This window comes from Cajanus cajan, chromosome 8, assembly GCF_000230855.2.
Source record: "Cajanus cajan strain Asha chromosome 8, NIPB_CcT2T_4, whole genome shotgun sequence".
NCBI lineage: Eukaryota > Viridiplantae > Streptophyta > Magnoliopsida > Fabales > Fabaceae > Cajanus > Cajanus cajan.
Window position 1 is genome coordinate 47,457,475 of NC_138524.1, and position 24,160 is coordinate 47,481,634.

At 33.3% G+C, this 24,160-nt stretch overlaps 1 pseudogene; it reads left to right on the plus strand.

Moving 5' to 3' along the window:
* The window catches only part of LOC109793159 (putative 12-oxophytodienoate reductase 11), a 43,685-nt pseudogene that overhangs the window by 14,034 nt on the left and 5,491 nt on the right, over positions 1-24,160 (plus strand).

A 24,160-nucleotide genomic window follows, 5' to 3' on the forward strand; every position in this document is an offset into this window, starting at 1 on the left:
TTCATTTTCTAAAATTGGAATTTTTTTTTTAATTCTTATTTTTTATGTAATCATTTTTAACTACTTTTTTTTTAAAAAAAAAGATAAATAATTATCTTAGCTAGGTGTCACATACAACAATTATGTACCATTATCATATTGATATTTAACACCTCTAAAAAAATTTTAGTTTTTTAAAATAAATATTATTTATCTACCCTAAAATAATCAAACTAGTAAATTTATATTTTATAGGGATGAAAATCAAAGAAAAATATTTTACTCATTTTACAAGTACGAAACAATGTTTATAAATCTTACAAGGATGAAAAATAAAGACAAAAAATTTACAAAGACCAAAATCAAAATTACCCATCTTATAGAGACTAAAATATATTTAAACCTTCTAAAATTAATATTTTCGATCTTAACAAATATTTTAAATAAATAATATTTATTTTTAAATATTTATAAAATACTTAGAGATGTTAGTATATTGTCTTTAAAATTATAGTAAGCAAGTTCAAGTGTGAATATTTTCATATTTGTGTGTTTCATGAGTTCTCTATTAAATAATTAGTGCATATATTAGTTTATTTAACATAAATAGTAGTTTTATATTTTAGAAGAAAAAACATAAAAAAAATTATTTTCTAGAAGTAATAAGCTTAAAATTACATATATATATATATATATATATATATATAGGGTTATAATTATACTAGTGTAACTTTTACTAAGTATTACACCGCTCAATAACTTTATATTAAATGTGAATTTTGTAAATCCAACCGTTAAATTGAAAGTTCATATCACTTTATACGTGTATATCAAATTTTGTTAAAATTGAACAATAACCGGAAGGTAATCAAAGTGTTCATATTTTAGTGTATTTTGAAATGAATATATTACATCAATTTTGTTTTTATAAAAATGAAGTATCAAATCATCTTGGCTTAATATAAAATTTTGTATATATAATCTAAGGGATATGAACTTTCAATCTAACGGTTAGATTTACAAAATTCACATTTAATATAAAGTTATTGAGCGGTGTAATACTTAGTAAATTTACTAAGTATTACACCGCTCAATAACTTTATATTAAATGTGAATTTTATAAATTCAACCGTTAAATTAAAAATTCTTTACTCTTAAATCATATATACAAAATGTTATATTAATCAAAGATGATTTCTTATAAAACAAAATTAAATCTGTCGAAAAATTTATATTTTTGATGAAATTTTTTTTGTTAGGAAAGACTATATTATTGATGGAATATTTCCAACAAATTTATATTTGTCGAAAATGTAAAAACTGGTTTTAAATTTGATATGAAAATATTATGATATAATTAAATAAGATTTTAAGTTAGTATTTTATTAATGGTTGATAATTAGAAAATAAAACACAGATAAATACATTTTTTGAATTTTATATGTTTGATTTAAGATAACTTACAAAATAACTCTTGGTAAAGTTATTCCGCTCAATAACTCATGGTGTGTGCTGAATTTTATCGATCCAATTAATTGTTAAATTAAAAGTTATTAAATTTTACTAATAATTAATATAAAAAATTAATTATCTTTGGAATAAATTATTTGCTAATTAATAATATAATTGAAACATTAATTATTTTAAATTATTTAACTAAAATCTTATTGACAATTTACTATATGATCTTAATATTTTTGTATAACTAATATTTGATTTTAAATTTGATATGAGAATATTATGATATAATTAGATAAGATTTTAAGTTAGTATTTTATTAATGGTTGATAATTAGAAAATAAAACAAGGATAAATATATTTTTTGAATTTTATATGTTTGATTTAAGGTAAATAAATATATTAAATTAATTAATAATTTATTTAAAATGTTAAAATTTAATTTATAAGTATGTAATAAATAAATATTTATAATTTTATAAATTATATTATCATTATAAATTATAAAATTAAATAATTTAAATTATAATTTTAAATAGAAATAAGTAGATGTTAATTATAAAAGCAAGTATATATAAATAAAGAATAACTGAATATATTATTATTATTATTATTCGTAATATAAAATTATTATATATTATTATTATAGTACAAGTATGAGATTGTATATTTGAAGATGACTTAAATGAATTAATTTGTACAAGTTATGCTGACAACATACATATACATTTCGGTAGCTTACTCTTCAGAACTTCACAGTTAAGCGTGCTTGACCTGGAGTAGTATTGGTATGGGTGACCTTCTGGGAAGTTTCCCAGAAATTGCGCAAGTAAGGATAAAACACGTTAAAAAGTAAAATGTCGTGAAGTAGAACCCTTGAGAGACCAAATATGAGGATTGTTACATTAATAAATTTACTAAAATTAAAAAATATATATAATTTCTGACGGATTAAATTATTTCCGACGGATTTTTTTTTTCCAACACCACTTTTTCCGACAGATTTAAATCCGTCGGAAAAAACAAAATCCGTCAGAAATTTACCCTTTTCCGTCGGAAATTAGCATTTTTCTTGTAGTGGATGTTTAAGTATGAAAATGACTTTTATGTGCATATTCTTGTTGCTAGATATTGCACATTAAAAACCTTAAGAAAACAATCAAACTTGTCTCATTAAGCCTTTGTAAGTGACTAAGAGAATACTCCAAAAAGTTGCTAACCAAATCAAATTTCACAAGTGTAAAACCCAAGCAAAGGAGAACTATAAATTCTATAAAAATAAAAAAAAAAGAGAATTGGCTGGACTTTTTGGACCTCAAAACCGTGAGCTAGTGAAGTATAAAAAAAAAAAAGGGAACAAAAGAAACCAAGGACAAAAGGAAAAGGGAACCTTTGCTAGACTTGTGGAGTTTTGGACCAAATTTCATACCTTAGCACTTGGAGTTATTTTTGGACTATTAGACAAAGCTTAATGGCCAAATGAGACATTAAATCAAACATGTTAAGTGCATCATTTTTCCTTTAAGCCTACTGTAACAGCCCAAATTTTTGCTGGGCCGTGGGCCCAATTCTTTGCCTGGAACGGGCCGTTTCGAAAGTGAAACGGGCCGTTCCGAAATAAAGAATTTGCCTAAAAAACGTAGTTGAGAACGGGCCTTTCCGATTTTGGAACGGGCCGTTCCAGTTGAGATTTTTGCTTGGTTCTGGAGGGTCCAGAACGGCCGTTCCACTTTTGGAACGGGCCGTTCCGGGTTAGCTGAGGCAGATTCCTATAAATAGGAGGCCTTACCTCTCATTTTCTCACATCTCTCATTCTCTCTTCCTATTCTCTTCTGTTCTTTCTTCTTCCCCTCTTCTTCTCTCTGAAGACCATGTGGCACTTAGAGGAAGAGACCAAGAGATCCCTGTTGTAGTTTCAAGATAAATTTAGGATAAATTATCTAAGTATGATTTTTGATTGTATGAGGTGAGTGTTCTAAGCCATGTAATTTCTTGTGGAGGTAAAACTAGATCTATCTAAGATAGAAGTTGTACTTAAGTGAGAGATACTTGAGTCTATTAGCGAGGTTATGAGTTTTTTTTGGATTAGCTCATTGTTGTTGGATATTTATTGAGTAACTTTCTAAGATAGCATTACCTTTGAACAGATTGAGTAAGAAGAATGTTGTTTTTGTGTGAGATAGTAAGTGTGAGAGTAGTTTCCAAATTCTTAAGGAAAGATCGACTAGTGCACTAGTGTGAGCATTGACCGATCTTAGTAACCCTTTTGTGGTATGGGTTGATGTTTCTAAGATAGGTTTGGGTGGAGTGTTGATGCAAGAAGGAAAGGTAGTAGCTTGTGATTCTAGGCAATTGAAAACTCATTAGAGGAATTACCTTACCCATAATTTTTTAAGTTAGCAGTTGTAATATTTAGAGACACTGCCTATATGATTCTAAACTTGAGGTATTTATTGATAATTAGAGCCTTAATTATCTGTTGACTGAAGGAGTTAATTATAGACAAAAGAGATAGTTTAATTTCTGGAGGACTAATATTTCAGACTTAATTGTTATTTGAGTAAAGCCATTGGGGTGACCGATGTTTTCTGTAGGAAACCTTTATATTTATCTTCCCTTATGATTAGAGAGATGAATCCTTTTGGCTCAAATTAGAGATTTAAGTTTGGCTTATAAGGTTACCCTTAGTAGTGTGAGACTAAGTTTGACTTGAGTAACGAATGGATTGTTGAAGGAAATTGGAGAAGCATAACTTTGGTGAAAAGATATAAGGCTATAGGATAAGGTGATGGATAAGAGTTTGACTTGGGTGTAGATGGAGTGGTGAAATTAGAGATATGATATGTATACCTAGTGAACTTACGCTTAGGTGCTTAATCTTTAAAGATGATCATAGAAGTAAAACCAATATTGTGGCAGATGCCTTGATTATGATGACCTCTGTATATCATTTATGATGATTTAAGGGTTGGATTGGATTGAAGAATTTAGAGACTTATGCTTTGTGTGTGAGATTATCCTTAGGAGCATTGAATTGATTATGTTGAAAGTGACTAGTGAATTAATGGATGAGATTAGAGAAGCCTAGGAGTTAGAGCCTTTCTTAGAGAACCAAGTGGAAAAGATTGGTGAGGAGTATAGATAACTTTTCTGAGTAGAATCGATGTTGTTTTGAGGTGCAAGAACAAATTTGGGTGCTTAGTAACCTTCAATTAAGAAAGATGATTTTAGAGGAAGGACATTCATTTAGGAGCTACTGAGATGTATCGGGACCTTAGGAGGATGTATCAAAGTGGTGCAGCGGAGCATGGTGGCCTGAGGTGAAGAGAGGAGTAGAGAAATTGTGTGCTTGTGTTTAGTATGCAAGAAGTCTTTAGGAATTTTGTAGCACTTAGACGTCCCATTTTGGAACTGTAATGGTGAGTGGATAGACCTTAATTGTAGGTTTGTCTGAGATGCTTAAGAGATCGATTCTATTTGCCTAAAAAACTTAGTTGAGAACGGGCCGTTTCGGTTGGAGAACGGGCCGTTCCGGTTTTGGAACGGGCCGTTCCAGTTGAGATTTTTGCTTGGTTCTGGAGGGTCCAGAACGACCGTTCCACTTTTGGAACGGGCCGTTCCGGGTTAGCTGAGGCAGATTCCTATAAATAGGAGGCCTTAATTACCTCTCATTTTCTCACATCTCTCATTCTCTCTTCCTATTCTCTTCTGTTCTTTCTTCATCCACTCTTCTTCTCTCTGAAGACCATAGGGCACTTAGAGGAGGAGACCAAGAGATCCCTGTTGTAGTTTCAACTGCTGTTTATCCAGGTACGGGGGAAAAAGGGAATTATTTATATGTAGAGTTACATGAGGGAATTGGGTAGAGGAAGAATCCTTTAGGATTATGAGCAATTTCATAATTATATCTGTTTGGAGAAGTATTGGTCTTATTTGATTGTGTATGAATTTAGGATTATGAATATATGATTTATTTGTAAAAATGATGCTCTGGGAGAGAGAACGAAATTATAGAAAAGTGCCTGTAGGCTAGGTTTTGGAAAAATTGAAATACTTTTGTTTGAGGAATTAATGATACCATTAGATTCTGTATGTGTTGAGGATTAGAAATATATATTTAATTTGTAAGAATGATGATCTGAGAGGGAGAACGAAACTGTAGAAAAGTGCCTGTGAGTTAGGTTTTGAAAGAATTGGGGTTTTTATTGTTTATGTTAAAGTTATATTAAATTGATAATTCCATTTTTTATAATATTAATTTATGAATGTTATTGGTATATTATTTGATAAGAATTGATGATCTAGATGTGAATTGCTCGAAGGGTGTGTAAACCTTATTTTGTTAGACTTGCCTGTTGTGTATGTGGTATGGAATTGAACTATGAGATGTTGTGTGGAATGTGAATGAAATGTGATTGTGGTTCTTCACACCTATGACCAGGGGTGAGCACGGCCCGAGATTGTTACATGGGTATCGTGACCTTGGTTAACATGTCAAGGGTGAGCACGGCCCTGAGTTAGGGGTAACGTGACCTTGGCACAGTGTTATATCAGGGGTGAGCACAACCTGGGATTGTTACATGGTATCGTGACCTTGGTTAACATGTCAGGGGTGAGCATGGCCCTGGGTTAGGGGTAACGTGAACTTGGCACAGTGTTATATCAAGGGTGAGCACGGCCTTGGATTGTTACGTGGGTATCGTGACCTTGAATAACATGTTGGGGGTGAGCACGACCTTGGGCTAGATATGCTATAGGGGAATCGTGACCTTGGCACAGTGTTATATCAGGGGTGAGCACGACCTTGAATTGTTAAATGGGTAGCGTGACCTTGGCATAGTGTGAAGTGCAAATTGGTGTGATTGAGAATTATGATGTGATGGCGATGCATGGTTGATTGAATTACGTTATGTTCAAATATTTATGAATATTAAGTTAATATGTTGTGTTTTCTCATGTGCTATATATATAAATGTTTTCTTTTCTCATCGTACGATTTGTGGATGTTTTAGGTGAGGAAGATCCGGCTTGAGTGGCATCTAGGATGCCAACAGTTGAATTGTGGGTGTGCTCTGATATTGTGACATCGGGGCGGAGAATTCTAGGATATGGATTTTTATATGTATTTTGAGTTATACCTTGTCTTTTGAAAATAATTTGTAAACTTTTAAATTTACCAACGTTATGAAGTTATGAAGAAGGAACAGTTATGAAGTTTTTTTTTTTGTGAACCCTTTTACCAACGTTAGATAATTTTATTCCTTAGTTTATTTACATGATTAATATTTATATATGAGTTGGGGTAGTAAGGGTGTCACACCTACTTCATAAATTTTATTCTAGTCCCATTCTAGGACTTATTCTCTTGTGTGCTTGCCTTTCTTAATATGCCTTAATTTTAGTTTTTTGTCTTCTTTCTACTCTTAAGTTTGTCTCATCAATTCCACTTGAGTTTAGCCTTTTTAATTGTGCCTTTTTAGTTTTTATTTCTTGGCCTCTTGTACTCTTGGGTTTTGGTTCCTTCTTGACCTAGGTGAGGAAAGCTTCTAAGCACCACACACTCTCTTGGTGGATTGAGTGGAGGGGCTGTCCGATTTGAGTTCAAGGAGCTTTGGAGGATTACACCAAATCAAAGAGTGCAAACACCATTAAAAGGCTAACCTTGGGTGTTCCATGTGAAGGGGTGAAGAATTGAAGACTTGAAGAGTTGCAAATTTCTTTCTTACTTGTTCATTCTTGTTAAATTTTTGGCTTTTTTGTATTTTGGGCCTTTGCTTTCATTCATTTTGGGTTGTAATTGGCCATTTTAAACCTCTTAGTCTTAGGGTAATTCGAGTAGTGCTTGTGGGAGTGGCTTGAATACCACCAAGGTCATTTCAAGCTCCCACCCTAGGGAATCCGACTAGCACATGCTTTAATTGCTTTCTTTGCATGTTTTATAGCTTTGGTAGTATAATTTCTTAGGTTCTTTTACCTTGCTTGTTTTTTTTTTAGAAGGCTACAATTTGCCTACTAGGGGGGCGTGCACACACACACACACTTAACTTTTGTGCAAAAAAAAAAATTGTTTTGTGAGAAAAGTGTGAAATGGCTTAGTGATTCTTACTTGAAAAGACTTGGTTTTTAAGCGATTGTAGTCCACCTCCCTTGATAGTTCACTTTGTACACTTAGGCCTTTTCATACCAATCTTGCACCTTGAAAACCTTTTGTGAAAACCTTTTTACCACTCAATCTTTGTGAAAACTTTTTGTACCAATCTTTTTACAACATATTTGTGAAAACCTTTCCTTGAACAAAGATGAGTGATCATTCTAGTGTACATGGTCATAATTCCTATAGTAATAGACTTATTGTTAGGGATGAGATTAGGGAATTGAAGGAGTACATAAGAAAAAAAGAAGAGGAAAACATAAAGAGAGAGGAAGACATTAGAAAAAGAGAAAAAGAAAATGCAAAGAATAATAAGGAAATAAGGAATTTACTTGTAAAGTTGGTAGAAACTAGTGGATCCCAACCTAGGATTGTTCCAACTAGATCTCAAAAAGGAAATGAAGTTAAAGTTCCTAGGAGTATGCATGAGGAATAAAATACAACAAGAGAGGAGGAACTTAGAAGTAAAGAAAAACAAAAGAAAATAGAAAAGAAAGAAAAAATGAAGAAAAGTATCGAGAAAGTTAAAAACTGGTTAGAAAATGGAAAACAAATAATACTCTTAGAGAAGAGTAAGGAGGATAATGTTTCTTCCAAATGGCTTATGCTTCAAGAAAGTCACTTTACTATTGAAAATAATTTAAACAAGACTTTCTTCATTCATCAAGACCTTAACTCTTTCTCTCACGTTGCCACTAGTCATGAAGTGGAGATTCAAACACAAGTCCTTTTTAAAGAAAAATAATCTCAACTTCAAGATTTAGTGAAGAAGAAGTGGACTTCACTTAGTACCACCTCTTGTGCTACTTCCTTGGTGGTGCCCAAGGTAGATAAGCCTTCTTTCTTTACGACTCTTTCTACTTTAGTTGTCTTCATAAAGCACCCAACTTTTGGTTTGTATGGTTTGTTGGATACATCTCATGGTGTTGTATCTTCTATTTTTGATCTTGAAAGAAGTTCAAACTTATTTGAACTTAACTTGGATACTTCCCTACTGTAGACATCCAAATTTCGTCCGGGGGCATACAAACAAGGACATGGACCTCTGTCACGAAGGGAAGGAGCTCCCGAAACATGCCAACGAGAAGACAGGACTTCAGAGGGCCCAAAACTACAAATTAAATATTTTTATGGGCCCGGAACGCGCCGTTCCAAAATCGGAACGGGCCGTTCCAAGGTTCCCAAAAGGCCAAAAACCCTAATTTAGAACGGGCTGTTCCGAGATTGGAACGGGCCGTTCCAGATTGGAACGGGGCGTTACAAGATCGGAACAGGCCGTTCCAAACTCCTCCAAAAAGGGGTAAAAGTTTATTTGGAACGGGGCTGGAACGGGCCGTTCCTACATCTGGAACGGGCCGTTCCAAGGCCGTTCCAGACCAATTATGTGTGTTTAATTTGGAACCCAGAACGGGCCGTTCTGAAATCAGAACGGGCCATTCTGGTTTCCCGGAACGGGCCGTTCCGGTTTTGGAACGGGCCGTTCCAGGGTCTAAATTAACCCACAACGGCTATATCCAGAACGGCCGTTCCGATTTTGAAACGGGCCGTTCTGGACCCCCTTCCCGAAGTCTATAAATAGACAGATGGGGCTCATTTCTCAGGACTCCAAAATTTGGTCCAGACTCCCTAGAGCACGAAATTTCTCTCTTTTTCTCTCTCCCCCTCTCTTTGTATTTCTTGAGAGTTTTGTGAGGCTTATTGTAGTGTGAAAGGTTGCCATAAAGCACCTAAAACCTCCATAGTTGAAGATCCAATAAAGCTTGTTACGAGGTATTACTCATCAATCTCTTGTTTTATCTTTCTCTTCTTTTATTTTACATTATTATTATAATAAACGCAATTATGTAGATATTTTAGGGGTTTACCGTGTAATTTAATTTTCATGTAAATAATTATTAATAAAAGGGATTAAATATTTTAATTATTAATTCTTATTATGTTATCTTCATCATAGGGTACCGATTTAGGGCGTTGTAGGGGTGCTTAATACCTTCCCTACACGTAACCGACCCCCGAACCCAATTCTGGTTATCAAGGCCATTATTGGACTTTAAAAAAAACCTTTTCTTTTTCCAATATTTTGAGTAAAACATTGGTGGCGACTCCATAGAACCTATTTTCAAAACCATTAATTAAGGATTAGTCTGGTGTCCGGACATTCCTTAATTGATGAGCTCTTTAAAAGGATGTCTAAACCATAGGTCGCAAGATCGGAAATTTTTGGGTTGCGACAGATGGCGACTCCACTGGGGACGTTTAAAGAGGGTCAGGCCCATTTAATTGATGAAGTTAATAAAATAAAAATAATAATTTAAATATTTTTTTCCCTTTACTTTATTTATTTTATTTGTTTGACTTTAATATATGTTTGTTTGTTTATTTAAATTCTGCATCTGTTTGAATAAAACTGTACACAAACCTTTGCACACAACAATTCCCCCTACACTCGGGGGCATGAGGGTATTAAACATAGAGAGTAGTTGACGTATGACCGGCCCAAGTTTGGCCTTGGAGCCTGCGAGCCTTGTCGGAAATCACACTCAAGGTGATAACCGATTACTCTAGCCTGAAATACTGCGACAGACCTTAGAGTTTGCCAGGTGACGGCGACAGAGATACTGGGTCCCTATAATGGGGGCACCTTGGGGGCCTTAAAGAACAGTGAGATTAGAACCGTCCTATACAACGCACTTTTCTTGACAAGGACCACAGACCAAGGATTTGATCATGATCGTTCGTAGGTGTACGTTGATTGAGCATATGTATGTTCATTTGTTTGTATTATTTTGTTCTAATTAGATGGATTGAAATTTTATAATAAGCAAACAATAAAGATAATAATAAAAAAATAATAATAAAAATTTTATACCCCTTTGTACATTCTTAGGTCAGCATTCCATTAACATCATATAGGTAGTTTTCTTTTTGTAAAAAAAAAAAATCAATAAAAGAAATCTCATCTTTATCATGCATCATTCTCCTTTAGATAATAGAAACATGATAAAAATTAGGCAAAAGAAATGACATGCATTCTAGATTAGCTCATTAATTTCATGCATTTTATTTTATTAGCTAAGGAGGATTAGGTTGCCGTATGTATAGAAAGTTAAGAAAAGTGAATCCTCTAATATACGACAGTATATGCGCCATAAAGAAAAGCCCAAAGCAATTTAAAAAAAAATACTATGGTTGAGCCCTTGCTTTGGTATGTTTGTTGAAGTAAGTCTTCTTAGAATCTAATATAGATTCTCACTTAATACTGTCGAAATCTATTTGAGCATTCACAAATAAACAAATCAATGAGACTGATATTTATTATTCTCAACTTTCTCTACATTCTGTATTACATTCATTTAGAACATATCCCTCCTTGTAAAAGAATAAACGAGAATAAAAAGGGAAATTAACCTATGTGCGTTAATCGGAAGTAATGGAAGCAAGCCATGCATAAAGAGTTGAGGGTAAAGAACTCCACGATCATTAAGATGTCAACTCTTGCCCTAAGAAGATAAGGTTGTGTCCTACAACCGTGAAATCCAAGTGGAATGGAAAGATGACTAGGAATTGATGGATCCACGCTCCTAACAAGTTACAAGCTAGTAAAGAGAACCTGAGGAAGGCGAGTCTCTCAAACACTAAGGCAAAAACGATTAGAGCTTTCTCGAAAGGTGATTTCAACAAGAGAGAAGCATTGCTTGTTAAGAAGCTGCTAGAATGAAAACCCGCAAAGGGCGTTCTAGGCAAAAAATAAAAAAATAAAAAAATAAAAAATAAATAAATAAAAAAGTAATGTCTGTTCGAGCTGAAAATCGAGAGACAGCTTGAACGTTCCTCTTGAGATTTCATAGAAAGCTCTATCATCGCTTCTACCCCTTCCTACATCTCAGGAAAGATATGGGTTGAGAAAACCTTCATGAGAGAAGAAGCCAAAGGCCCTCCCTCTACACAAAATCTTCTGAAGCGCCACATCCAAGCAAGTGGAGGACTAGCTCTACAGTTAGATGACCTAAGCCTCTCTAAAGGGCAACCTCCTTCTTTTTCTTTGTGTACGAATCACGAACTTGGGGCATGCCTAGGCCCTCAAGCTACATTAAATGGGCACGTGTAAATTGAAAATTCTATTTTAATGTCATACACTTTTCTAATTCATTTGTCTTCTCCCTTTTATCTACTCTAAGCCTCATTAACAAACCCTAAATGAACAAGTGCATTTGAAGTAAGGATGTCATTAGAAACAATGGCTTTATACACAAAAAAAATATATAAAAATAAATAAATAAATAAATAAAAAACACCTCAAACTCGGCATGACTTGTGGATAAAAGCACAAACGAAATCAGTGCAAGGGGCATCCCCCTTTTAATGGAGTAATGAAAAATGAAATGCTGCAAAGACAAAGGCCCGGCAGGAAACCCACTAAGGGGGCTGCGCAAAAGTTAGGGCAAGATCTGTTAGGCAACCCACAATAAAAAAGGGTAGCCTAAGAAAAAGTAAGGATCAAAAGAAAATGTCCTCTAGGGAACACATCTCAAGTAACCTAGGCAAAAGTTAGGACAAAGCAGCATCCCGAGCTGAAAACCAAAAGGTGGCTCGAGAAGATCATTTAATCAATATGCAATCCCGAGTCATCGCTTAACTCTGAAGGAAATAATAAGCTAACGCAGAAAATGATTTCCTCACTTTGAATGTTCTTGTTCATCAGCCTAAACCACTAGCCTACCTCGGCCAGCCATTCTTCTAAAAACCATTTTTGCAAAATCCTTTCTAACAAAACTTCTGCAAAAAAAATATATGTATATATCTTCTTCCTCTCTTTCCTTTTGACCTATATGGCATTAAGATAAATTTGAGAGATACACGGAGTATGCACAGTGAACACTCACAAGGAAAAGATGGAGGTGTCCTAGAACAGAGTCTAGGAACACCTGATCCAAGGGCTAACAAATCATATCCAGTACAAGCGAAAGGGTTAAACTAAAAAAACGTCAAGTTCAGGAAGCAACACTTGGAATGAATTCGACACGGCTAAAGGATAACAATCCATGTCATTGATTAATGTGCATAGATTAATTTCTTGAAAGTAAAATCAATATGCATTTAAGCATTAGCATAGAGGCATCATTGCATAGCATGCATAGGGCACAAGTGTGCACAAAAGGGTATAAGTTCAAAAAAATTTTTTTGAAAAAATCCATTCCATTCCTGCTTTGCATTTTCTTTTGCATTCTTGCATTCTTTGTGTGTGTCTATCCATCCCTTGTCGGAGGAATCAAGAGGCTGAAGCACTCGTAAAGAAAATCAACAACGAGACAGTGCCTTAAAGCCAAGATCATGTCAAAAAGCATAGCCCCAACAAGGGCATTCCATACAAGTGGTTTCATATAGCCACCAAGAAACAGAAGACATGTCAACATCAAGACGGGATAGAACCGGAGTCGACCGAATAAGCAAGCCCATGAGCATGAACAGGCCATCGCGCCCTACTCCTCAACCGAATGAAGGATGATTTAAGAGAATGCCAAGACCGGGAATGACTTCCTAACCAAAGCCAGGAGTGGCTTCCAAAATAATACTCATCAATAAATATTAAGCAAACAACATCATCATGGGATGGGATCCCTCCACCAATGATGATAACAAAAGATAAAACAGAAAAAGGCAATCTTCATACATGTTGAAAAAGCTGAAGCATTTAGAAAAATAGCAGAAAACGACAAGCTTCAAATGTGAAAAAGCCGAAGCTAAACAAAGAAACGAAAAAACCACCATAAGAAGACGCCTGTAGAGGCATCATGATACTCGCATGGCAGGGGAAACACCAGAATCCCTATCACTCATCCATCGCCCATCAACACAGGGGCACATCAAGTACATCTCGCCCATCCTCCTTGGGGCATTTTCCATCACAAGTCAACACAAGGGTACCATCGAGTACCTCAAATCGAAAAGGAATCACCATCAAATGTCCATCCAGGATTTCAAAGGCCCTCCTTCAAATGATATCAACAACCACCCAAATCGAGAGCCGCCATCGAGCCGCTCAAATCAATGAATGACAACGAGGGTACCGCCGAGTTCCTTGGAGTCGAAATTGGGATGCCGCCGAGCTCCCGCCGTAGGTCGATTGAAGCCTTAAAATCAGCCAAAGCTTGATCGAGAGCCGCCATCGAGCCGCTCAAATCAATGAATGACAACGAGGGTACCGCCGAGTTCCTTGGAGTCGAAACCGGGATGTCGCCGAGCTCCCACCATAGGTCGGTTGAAGCCTTAAAATCAGCCAAGCTTGATCGAGAGCCGCCGTCGAGCCTCTCAAATCAGTGAATGACAACGAGGGTACCGCCGAGTTCCTTGGAGTCGAAACCGGGATGCCGCCGAGCTCCCACCATAGGTCCGTTGAAGCCTTAAAATAAGCCAAGCTTGATTGAGAGTCGCCATCGAGCCTCTCAAATCAGTGAACGTCAACAAGGGTACCGCCAAGTTCCTTGGAGTCGATATCGGGATGCCGCCGAGCTCCCACCATAGGTCGGTTGAAGCCTTAAAATCAGCCAAGCTTGGTTGAGAGCCGCCGTCGAGCCTCTCAAATCAGTGAACGACAACAAGGGTACCGCCGAGTTCCTTGAAGTCAAAATCGGGACCGCCATCGAGCTCCCACCATAGGCCCGTTAAAGCATTAAAAATCAGCACAACTTGATCGAGAGCTGCCGTCGAGCCTCTCAAATTAGTGAATGACAATGAAGGTACCACCGAGTTCTTCAAAGTCAAAATCCGGATTACCGTCGAGCTCCCACCTGTGGGCCGGCTGAAGCCCTAAATATCAGTCCAGCCTGGAGAGGCTGAGCTCATAATATACTCCCTCTTCAATAAGCAACAAATGAAGGAATACATCTATCATAAGGGAAACAACGCAGAAGCACCAAAGAGACGAAGAGAAGACCCGGACGAAATGTCTACGTCTTTCCTTGCCTTTGGAAAAGCAACACATTACTATTCCAAAGGACAAGTAAAGAGGGGCAGCTGTAGACATCCAATTTTGTCCGGGGGCATACAAACAAGGACATGGACCTCTGTCACGAAGGGAAGGAGCTCCCGAAACATGCCAACGAGAAGACGTGACTTCAGAGGGCCCAAAACTACAAATTAAATATTTTTATGGGCCCGGAACGGGCCGTTCCAAAATCGAAACGGGCCGTTCCTAGGTCCAGAACGGGCCGTTCCGAGGTTCCCAAAAGGCCAAAAACCCTAATTTGGAACGGGCTATTCTGAGATTGGAACGGGCCGTTCCAGATTGGAACGGGGCATTCCAAGATCGGAACAGGCCGTTCCAAACTCCTCCAAAAAGGGGTAAAAGTTTATTTGGAACGGGGCTCGAACGGGCCGTTCCTACATCTGGAACGGGCCGTTCCAAGGCCGTTCCAGACCAATTATGTGTGTTTAATTTGGAACCCAGAACGGGCCATTCTGTTTCCCCGGAACGGGTCGTTCCGATTTTGGAACGGGCCGTTCTGGACCCCCTTCCCGAAGTCTATATATAGACAGATGGGGCTCAGTTCTCAGGACTCCAAAATTTGGTCCAGACTCCCTAGAGCACGAAATTTCTCTCTTTTTCTCTCTCCCCCTCTCTTTGTATTTCTTGAGAGTTTTGTGAGGCTTATTGTAGTGTGAAAGGTTGCCATAAAGCACCTAAAACCTCCATAGTTGAAGATTCAATAAAGCTTGTTACGAGGTATTACTCATCAATCTCTTGTTTTATCTTTCTCTTCTTTTATTTTACATTATTATTATAATAAACGCAATTATGTAGATATTTTAGGGGTTTACCGTGTAATTTAATTTTCATGTAAATAATTATTAATAAAGGGGATTAAATATTTTAATCATTAATTCTTATTACATTATCTTCATCATAGGGTACTGATTTAGGGCGTTGTAGGGGTGCTTAATACCTTCCCTACACGTAACCGACCCCCGAACCCAATTCTGGTTATCAAGGCCATTATTGGACTTTAAAAAAAACCTTTTCTTTTTCCAATATTTTGAGTAAAACATTGGTGGCGACTCCATAGAACCTATTTTCAAAACCATTAATTAAGGATTAGTCTGGTGTCCGGGCATTTCTTAATTGATGAGCTCTTTAAAAGGATGTCTAAACCATAGGTCGCAAGATCGGAAATTTTCGGGTTGCGACACCTACAAGACAAACTTAGATTATATGAGTTTTCTAGACACCTTTTAACACTTTTTTCTCATATGTATCTAACAAATAATGCAAGACAAAGTTGTTTAGGTAAATTTTTAGTTAAGTTTTCTTTATTTTCCAATACATACCTAGGTCAGTACATTGGATACCTCCAACAAGATTAGGACTAATGCTTTAGTGTTCTATAGTTTTAGTCTTTTTAACTTTTTAGGCTTTAGTTATACACCTAGACTTCGTCATGGGGACACTACAAAAAAAATTGGATTTAGCGACCACGAAAATCGGTCGCTAAATTGCTAAAATCGGTGGCTATTTGCCTTAGCGACCGAATTTAAGTAGTCGCAAAAACCCTAGTCGCAAAGCTATATAGCGACCGAATATTTTGGTCGCTGTTTAGCGACCGAAAATTTTGGTCGCAAAATGGTTGCAATGATTTTGGTCGCTGATATGTATGGGGACCAAATTAGTGACCGAATAAATCGGTCGCTAAAAATTTATTTTTTTAATTATTAAATTTTATAGACATTGCAAATTCGGTCGCTATGAAATACTCATATTTGGCCTCTCAAGGATTCTATTTCACAATACTTCACTTTTCAGCATGTTTTTTCCTTAACTACACAATTTTTGGAAAACTTCCCAGAAAGTCACCCATCCCTATATTACTCCAAGTCAAGCACGCTTAACTGTGGAGTTCTTATGAGATAAGCTACAAAAAGGCATATGCATATTGTCAGTATAGGTAGTTCAAATTAATTCATTTAAGTCATCCTCAAATATACAATCTCATACTTATACTATTTTTGGATCCCTCTCACTTCGGTGTATCCGAACTGTTATAAAAATATAATAATATATTTAATAATTATATTACTAATAATAATTATTATATTATATTTAATTAATCTTTATTTATATATATTTACTTTTATAATTAACAATCTACGTACTTATTTCTATTTAAAATTAATATTATGATACAATTTAAATTATATATTATAAATTTAAAAATTTAAATAATAATTTTTATATTTTAAAATGAGAAGGGTTATGATAACACTGATATAACTTTTACTAAGTATTACATTGTTCAATAACTTTATATTAAATGTGAATTTTGTAAATTCAACCGTTAAATTGAAAGTTCATAATATTTTTATACCAAGTTTTGTTAAAATTGAATAACAACTTGAAGGTAATCAAAGTGCTCATATTTTAATATATTTTGAAATGTATATGTTACGTCAATTTTATTTTACAGGAATGAAGTATCAAATCATCTTGAATTCATATAAAATTTTGTATATATGATCTAAGAGTAAAAAACTTTCAATCTAACGGTTGAATTTATAAAATTCACATTTAATATAAAGTTATTGAGTGATGTAATACTTAGGAAAAGTTACACTTGTGTTATTATGACACTTCTCTTTTAAAATATTATTTTTATAAATTAAATTTTAACATTTTAAATAAATTATTAATTAACTTAATATATTTATTCATCTTAAATCTAAATATAAAATTCAAAAAATATATTTATCCTTGTTTTATTTTTTAATTATAAATCATTAATAAAATACTAATTTAAAATCTTATCAAGTTATATCATAATATTTTCATATTAAGTTTAAAACCAGATATTAGTTATAAAATATGTTAATTTGTGTTGGAATTTTATTTCAACATGAAACTTTTAAATAAATGTGCGAATAAGAAAAACTCCGTTAAAACAGTCACGTATTCTATTTGATAGAGAAAAAAGCAAGGAAACACATTGTGATGTATTAAAAACTGATCAAAAAGAACCAGCGGGTGATTTGCCCAATTAGTTAAGGTGGAAGACTTAAGATTTTCTCCACGTAAGTATGTGTGTGGATTCGAGCTCTATTGTCAGCAATTTTAGCCTTTTTAAACAAAGCAGGTGTAATTGTAATAAAAAGGAGGTGTATATATCACAAGTTAAATACTATGAACATCTATGAGTAAATTAAAATCAAAGGATAATAATTTTTTTAAATTACTAAAAAATATTTCATTTTATAATTGTTTCACAAATTCTTACTAATTTTTATATAAGTCAATTACTTTTAAACAATGAAACTAGCACGATTATATCAATTGAATTGAATGATTAAGCTTAACTTTTAAAATAACAATTGAAATAAAATAAGATTCATGAAAATAATTTCCAAATATATTAGGTAAATAATTTTTATATATAATAAAATTAAAGACAAGGATTAAAATAATTAATGGAGTTAATGTAATATTTATTTATAAATATTTAAATAAATTATAATTAGCAAGGTATTATTTAATTGATGTTTAAAATAAAATATTTTATAATATCTAAAAGAATTGATTTTTAAGATAAACTATTATATACATATTTAATTAATATAATTTTAAAATATATATGTATAATTAGATATATTTTAAATAAATATTTTTATATTAAAAATTAATTTAACATTAAACAAAATAAAAATATTTCAAAATATGGTTGTTGTTAAATCAGTTTTTCATGGTGGGATCATATTCATGTATAATAATAAAATCATGTTTCCTCAAAGAAGCAATATCTACCCAAAGTAGTACGAGTATAATCGAAGATAGATGGTATAACGTATTTTAAGTAATTGATCTCATGTGTTATTGGTGTATATATTTATATATATAATTTATAATCGTTATTTATTAAACTAATGGAACATTAATTATATTTTATCAATTTTAGATTTGTTTGATAAATTTTTATTAATCCTTATATAAGCCAAATATTTTTAATTTAATGGAACTAACGTGTTTATATCAATTGAACTAGATGTTTAAGTCAATTTTGAAAATATTAATGAAAATAAAATAAGATTTATGAAAAGAAGTTTATTTATCTAAACAAAATTGAAAAGCACAATAAATTATGTATTTTCATATTATCTAATAATGTAATAAAATATTAAGCATGGTAAAAGAGAAATAAATTTCTCAAGAGAAAAATAAATAAATTTTCTAGATAAATTATTATTTAAATTAGTCTATTTTTTTAAAAAAGATTCAATTAAAAAGATTATTATTTAATTTTAATTTATAGCATTATGTTTCTCATTTTTTAATACATAATGATATATTAATTATCTATTTTAAATTATATAATTTGTATTATTTTAAAAAACAAATTAATTTTATTGGGAGGGTATTGATTTTTATTTCTTATCATTAATATTTTTATCATTATAAAAATAATATTATATATTTTTATATTTGCTTTCATTTAAAAGAAATATATTTCAAATTTTTTTAAAAATTTACATTTAGCGACCGATTTTAATTTGGTCGCTAAAATTATTATAAATAATAATATTTTTTATTTTTTTAGCGACCGATTTTAATTTGGTCGCTAAAATTATTATAAATAATAATACTTTTATTTTTTTAGCGATCGATTTTAATTTGGTCGCTAAAATTATTATAAATAATAATTTTTTTTATTTTTTTAGCGACCGATTTTAATTTGGTCGCTAAAATTATTATAAATAATAATATTTTATTTTTTAGCGACCGATTTTAATTTGGTTGCTAAAATTATTATAAATAATAATATTTTTATTTTTTTACCGACCGATTTTAATTTGGTCGCTAAAATTATTATAAATAATAATATTTTTTATTTTTTTAGTGACCGATTTTAATTTGGTCGCTAAAATTATTATAAATAATAATATTTTTATTTTTTTAGCGACCGAAACCATTCCGTCACTATTTTAATCAACAATTATTATTTTAGCGACCGATTATTTGCCACTAAAAATTTGGTCGCTAAATTGGTCACTAAATAAAATTTGCAACCAAATCAGATTCGGTCGCTAATTATGTTACTATTAGCGACGGAAAAAGATCGGTCGCTAATTTCGGTGGCTAAATTGACTTTTTTTTTGTAGTGGCCGGAGGATCCTACCCTTAGCATTAGGGAGTCTAGTCCTTTTAGTTTAGAAAATCTTTTTAGCATTTTTTGTAGAACTCCTCTTAGGATGCACTTTCCATCTATATCATATATTATTGCCTCTCATGCATATTTTTATATTTTGGTTGGTCATGACGTCCACCATGAAGAACCCTAAAAGTTTTCCTCTAGACATAAGATTTATTTTACTTGTATTTCCTATTTTTACCCTTGTATTTTGGGGTATCTTAGTCATATGATTTATTTTACTTGTATTTGTTATTTTTACCCTTGTATTTTGGGGTATCTTAGTCATAGGATTTATTTTCTTTTGTATTTCCCATTTTACCCTTGTATTATGGGGTGCTTTAGATCATAGGTTTTTAATTTTAGGCTAAGGTATTTAATTAGGGAGCTAGACGCATTTTTGGTGGTGTTTGGACCTATTTTTGGACTTAGAAAGGCTTAGGCCCAAGTGGAGGGCAAAGGTTGTATGGTCTTATCATGCACCTAGATGTAGCCTAACTAAACCCAAAGATTTCATCCTTGGCCACCAAGTTGCATCTAGGGTTAATTTGGGTTTCATTTGGTGTTCATCATTTGGCATTGTAAATTTCGGCCAATGCAACCCTAGATGCCTCCCACTCCTATAAATATCCTAGGCACCACACCTTGTAAATACTTTAGAAATTATAATATTGAGTGAGCCTTTGAGCCTTGATATTTTCCTTAGTCTCCCTTGGCTATGTTCAGCCAAACCCTACGATCTCCACCTTAAGAGAAAAACCCTAGAAGTGGCCTTCATCATCAATGAAGTGAGCCAACCCTAGAGTGCAGCTTTCAAGCCTTTCATCAAATACCTTCTACCCAACCTCCAAACACTTCCATTTCTGCCCCATTCCTCCATTAAAACGTCCCTTGAGGAACTTTGATCCAAGGAGTTCAAGTATCCCTTGCCATTGTTCACCATTCCTTCTTCAATGGAAGCTAGGATGCCATCAATTATTATTATTATATTGTATAAAGCTGATCAACAAATTATAATATTGATAGAACATTTGTCTAATCAAAACTTAATAATTAGTGATTCATTGAACCAACTTAAATGTAAAAGTTGACTACCGATAGATCGATGAATAGTTTTGACCATTTTTACTCTTTTTATGTTATACCATTTATGTGACTAATTAACATAAAATGTGAATTTACATTTACAAGTTATACTTCAGATACAATTTATATTCTCCCATTAAACTATTTCAAACATTAATCAAATTTATTTAACACATGTATAGGAAAATACAATAACTGGCTAAAATTTGAAAATTTTTTACTTTTAATTTTAAGATTTCTAATGAATTAACTAACTATTCCATGTGGATTTGATAATTCATTGTTCACAAAGGTTGGACATATAGATGACAGATTGACACCACTAGTACCATCATCTATACAATTGACAGATTCAAATTGTTGGGTTTATATAATTGTGTTGGTTTTGCAATTTCAGAATCGTTTTGGCACCACTATTTAGAGCAAGGTCTTACAAAAACGTTCCTCAGCCACATGTGCTATCCTATATTACTCTCAAAGAGCTACCAAGGGAGGTCTTCTGATTACTGAAGATACTGCTATTTCACCCACTTCTCAAAAGTAATTTGCATTCAGATCAACTACATCATATCGACTTTGAACCACAGAAAACAAATTAATTTAGCTATATATATCCATTTAAATATACATTTGAATCTCGTTTCTCTCACGCTCCCATCTTTTACCCTATATATTATATATGATATATCAAGTAAGATTATAAGAGTGAGAGGAATAAATTTTAAACATACTGTTAGGACACAAACAAATCCCACATTGATAAAAATAAGACAAAAAATAACAACTTATATAACACAAACATACTTCAATGATCGAGAGGCCTTTCGGGTAATAACTAAAAGCAAAACCGTGAGGGCTTAGGGCCAAAGCGGACAATATCTTATCATTGTAGAGTATGTTTGTAAAATAACTCATAAAAATAACTCCCTCAGACAAATACCATAAAATAATTTCATCAATGATATCAGAGCCGCCTGGTTGGATGCAGTAAGAACTCTCATAACCTTTCATAACTCATAACATATAATGTGATATATAAAGACATATTTCTCTGCATGAAAAAATAATAACTTATAAAACATACTCATACTCCAATGATAGAGAGACCTTTTGGGTAATGACCAAAAGCAAAACTGTGAGAGCTTAACCATAGAGCGGACAATATCTAATAATTGTGGAATATGCTTGTGTAATAACCTTATAAAAATAACCCTCATAAAATATCCCCTCAGACAAATACCATAAAATAACTCCAACACATACAACTATATATAATAGTTAATTAATATATATATTTTTAAAATAACTTCAATTTTAATCATCCATTTTAATTATATGGTTAGAATTCTTTCCTCTTTCACTTTTATCTCTTATTTGATACACTTAATTTATATAAATATAGTGAGGTGGGTAGGAAATCATACACACATATACATATATATATATATATATATATATAATAAGATTGAGATCGAGACAATTAATGAGTCATACAACCATATATATAGATAATTGAAATTAAATTTTTCTTTTTAAGGTTGCATAATAACTTGAAAATATTATGACATTTAAAAGAATTTGCATGACTTTTATGTGTTTTATTCTTCATAGTTCATCATATGACCCAACAATCGATATTTATTAATTTTAATCTAGCATAAAAAATTCCTCTAATTGTGACATGTCTGCTTTTGATGTAAAAAGTCATCCAAACTCACCCGGTATATGGTCAAGAGAGCAAATCGAAGCATGGAAACTGTTAAGACAAGCAATGGGCAGCGGAAGCATAAAACATAAAAAACCATACAAACCATAAAACAGAGAAGAGGAAAGGTTAGGGAACAAAGCAATTTCGTATTTGCTGAACAACCATACCATTCTGCTTGTTTTTCATTCATATATAAGGCAAATACATGAAAAATGACAGCCATACATAGAGCCCATAAATGTTGTCAGTAAAACACATGTTCCCACCATCATTAAGTGTGTAGATTTGCATAAAATCAGAAACCTAACAAGATATTATCTACTGAACTAAGCAAACATAATTACAGCAGAACTTTACCCACTAATGCAAGCAACCATAATTAATTATAGCAGTAAAAACTAAATGAAAAGTTTTACTACATTAACACTCCTCCTTAAAACTTTTCTTAAGGACTCCTAACTTGCTTCTTAGCTCATTAAACTTAGCACTTGGAAGGGCCTTAGTGAGTATGTCTGCCAATTGCTCCTCGGACTTGCAATACATCAACTGAACATCTCCATTCTTCTCAGCTTCCCTTATAGCATGAAATTTGACATTGATATGCTTGGTTCTTCCATGTTGAATTGAATTTTTAGCAATTGAAATGGCTGACTTGTTATCACACCATAGCACAGTAGGTTCCATTTGCACATGACTCAAATCTGTCAAGACTTTCCTGACCCATATAGCTTGATTTGAGGCTGCTGCTGCAGCTACATATTCAGCCTCGGTAGAGGATTGAGCAACCACATCTTGCTTCTTAGAGTTCCATAAAAATACTCCACTACCAAGTGAAAAAACATATCCTGTTGTGCTCTTAGAGTCATCAATAGATCCAGCCCAATCACTATCAACAAAACCTTCAACCTTTCCATCACTTTTGCTATACCAAATGCCAAAGTCAGCAGTACCTTTCAAGTATCTCAACACTCTTTTGCCTACACCAAAGTGTGTTAAACTTGGTGAATGCATGAACCTTGAAAGTAAACTACTGCAGAACATCAAATCTGGTCTGGTTGCAGTCAAATAAAGAAGACTACCAACCAAACTTCTATATTGAGTCACATCTGCCTTTGTATCACCATCAGCCTTGGAGAGCTTTTCGTTGACAGCAAGTGGAGTTGAAACAGGATTACAATTTTCCAATTTGAATTTTTTCAGCAAGTCATTTGCATACTTTTTCTGTGAGAGAAAAATTCCATCATCAATCTGATGCACTTCCATCCCCAAAAAATACCTCATCATTCCAAGATCTGTCATTTCAAAAACCTGCAACATGCTGATTTTAAACTTTTCAATTTCATCAACATCATCACCTGTAATCAACAAATCATCAACATAAAGAGAAACCAAAATTTTCTTTCCATTGCCACAATCTTTCACATAAAGAGTAGGCTCATTTTGGCTCCTCCTGAAATTATTTTGCAGAAAATGAGAATCAATTCTGCTGTACCAAGCTCTTGGAGCTTGTTTCAGCCCATACAAGGCTTTATGAAGCCTATAAACTTTTTCTTCATGACCTGCAACAATAAAACCATCAGGCTGTTCAACATATATTTCTTCTTGCAACAC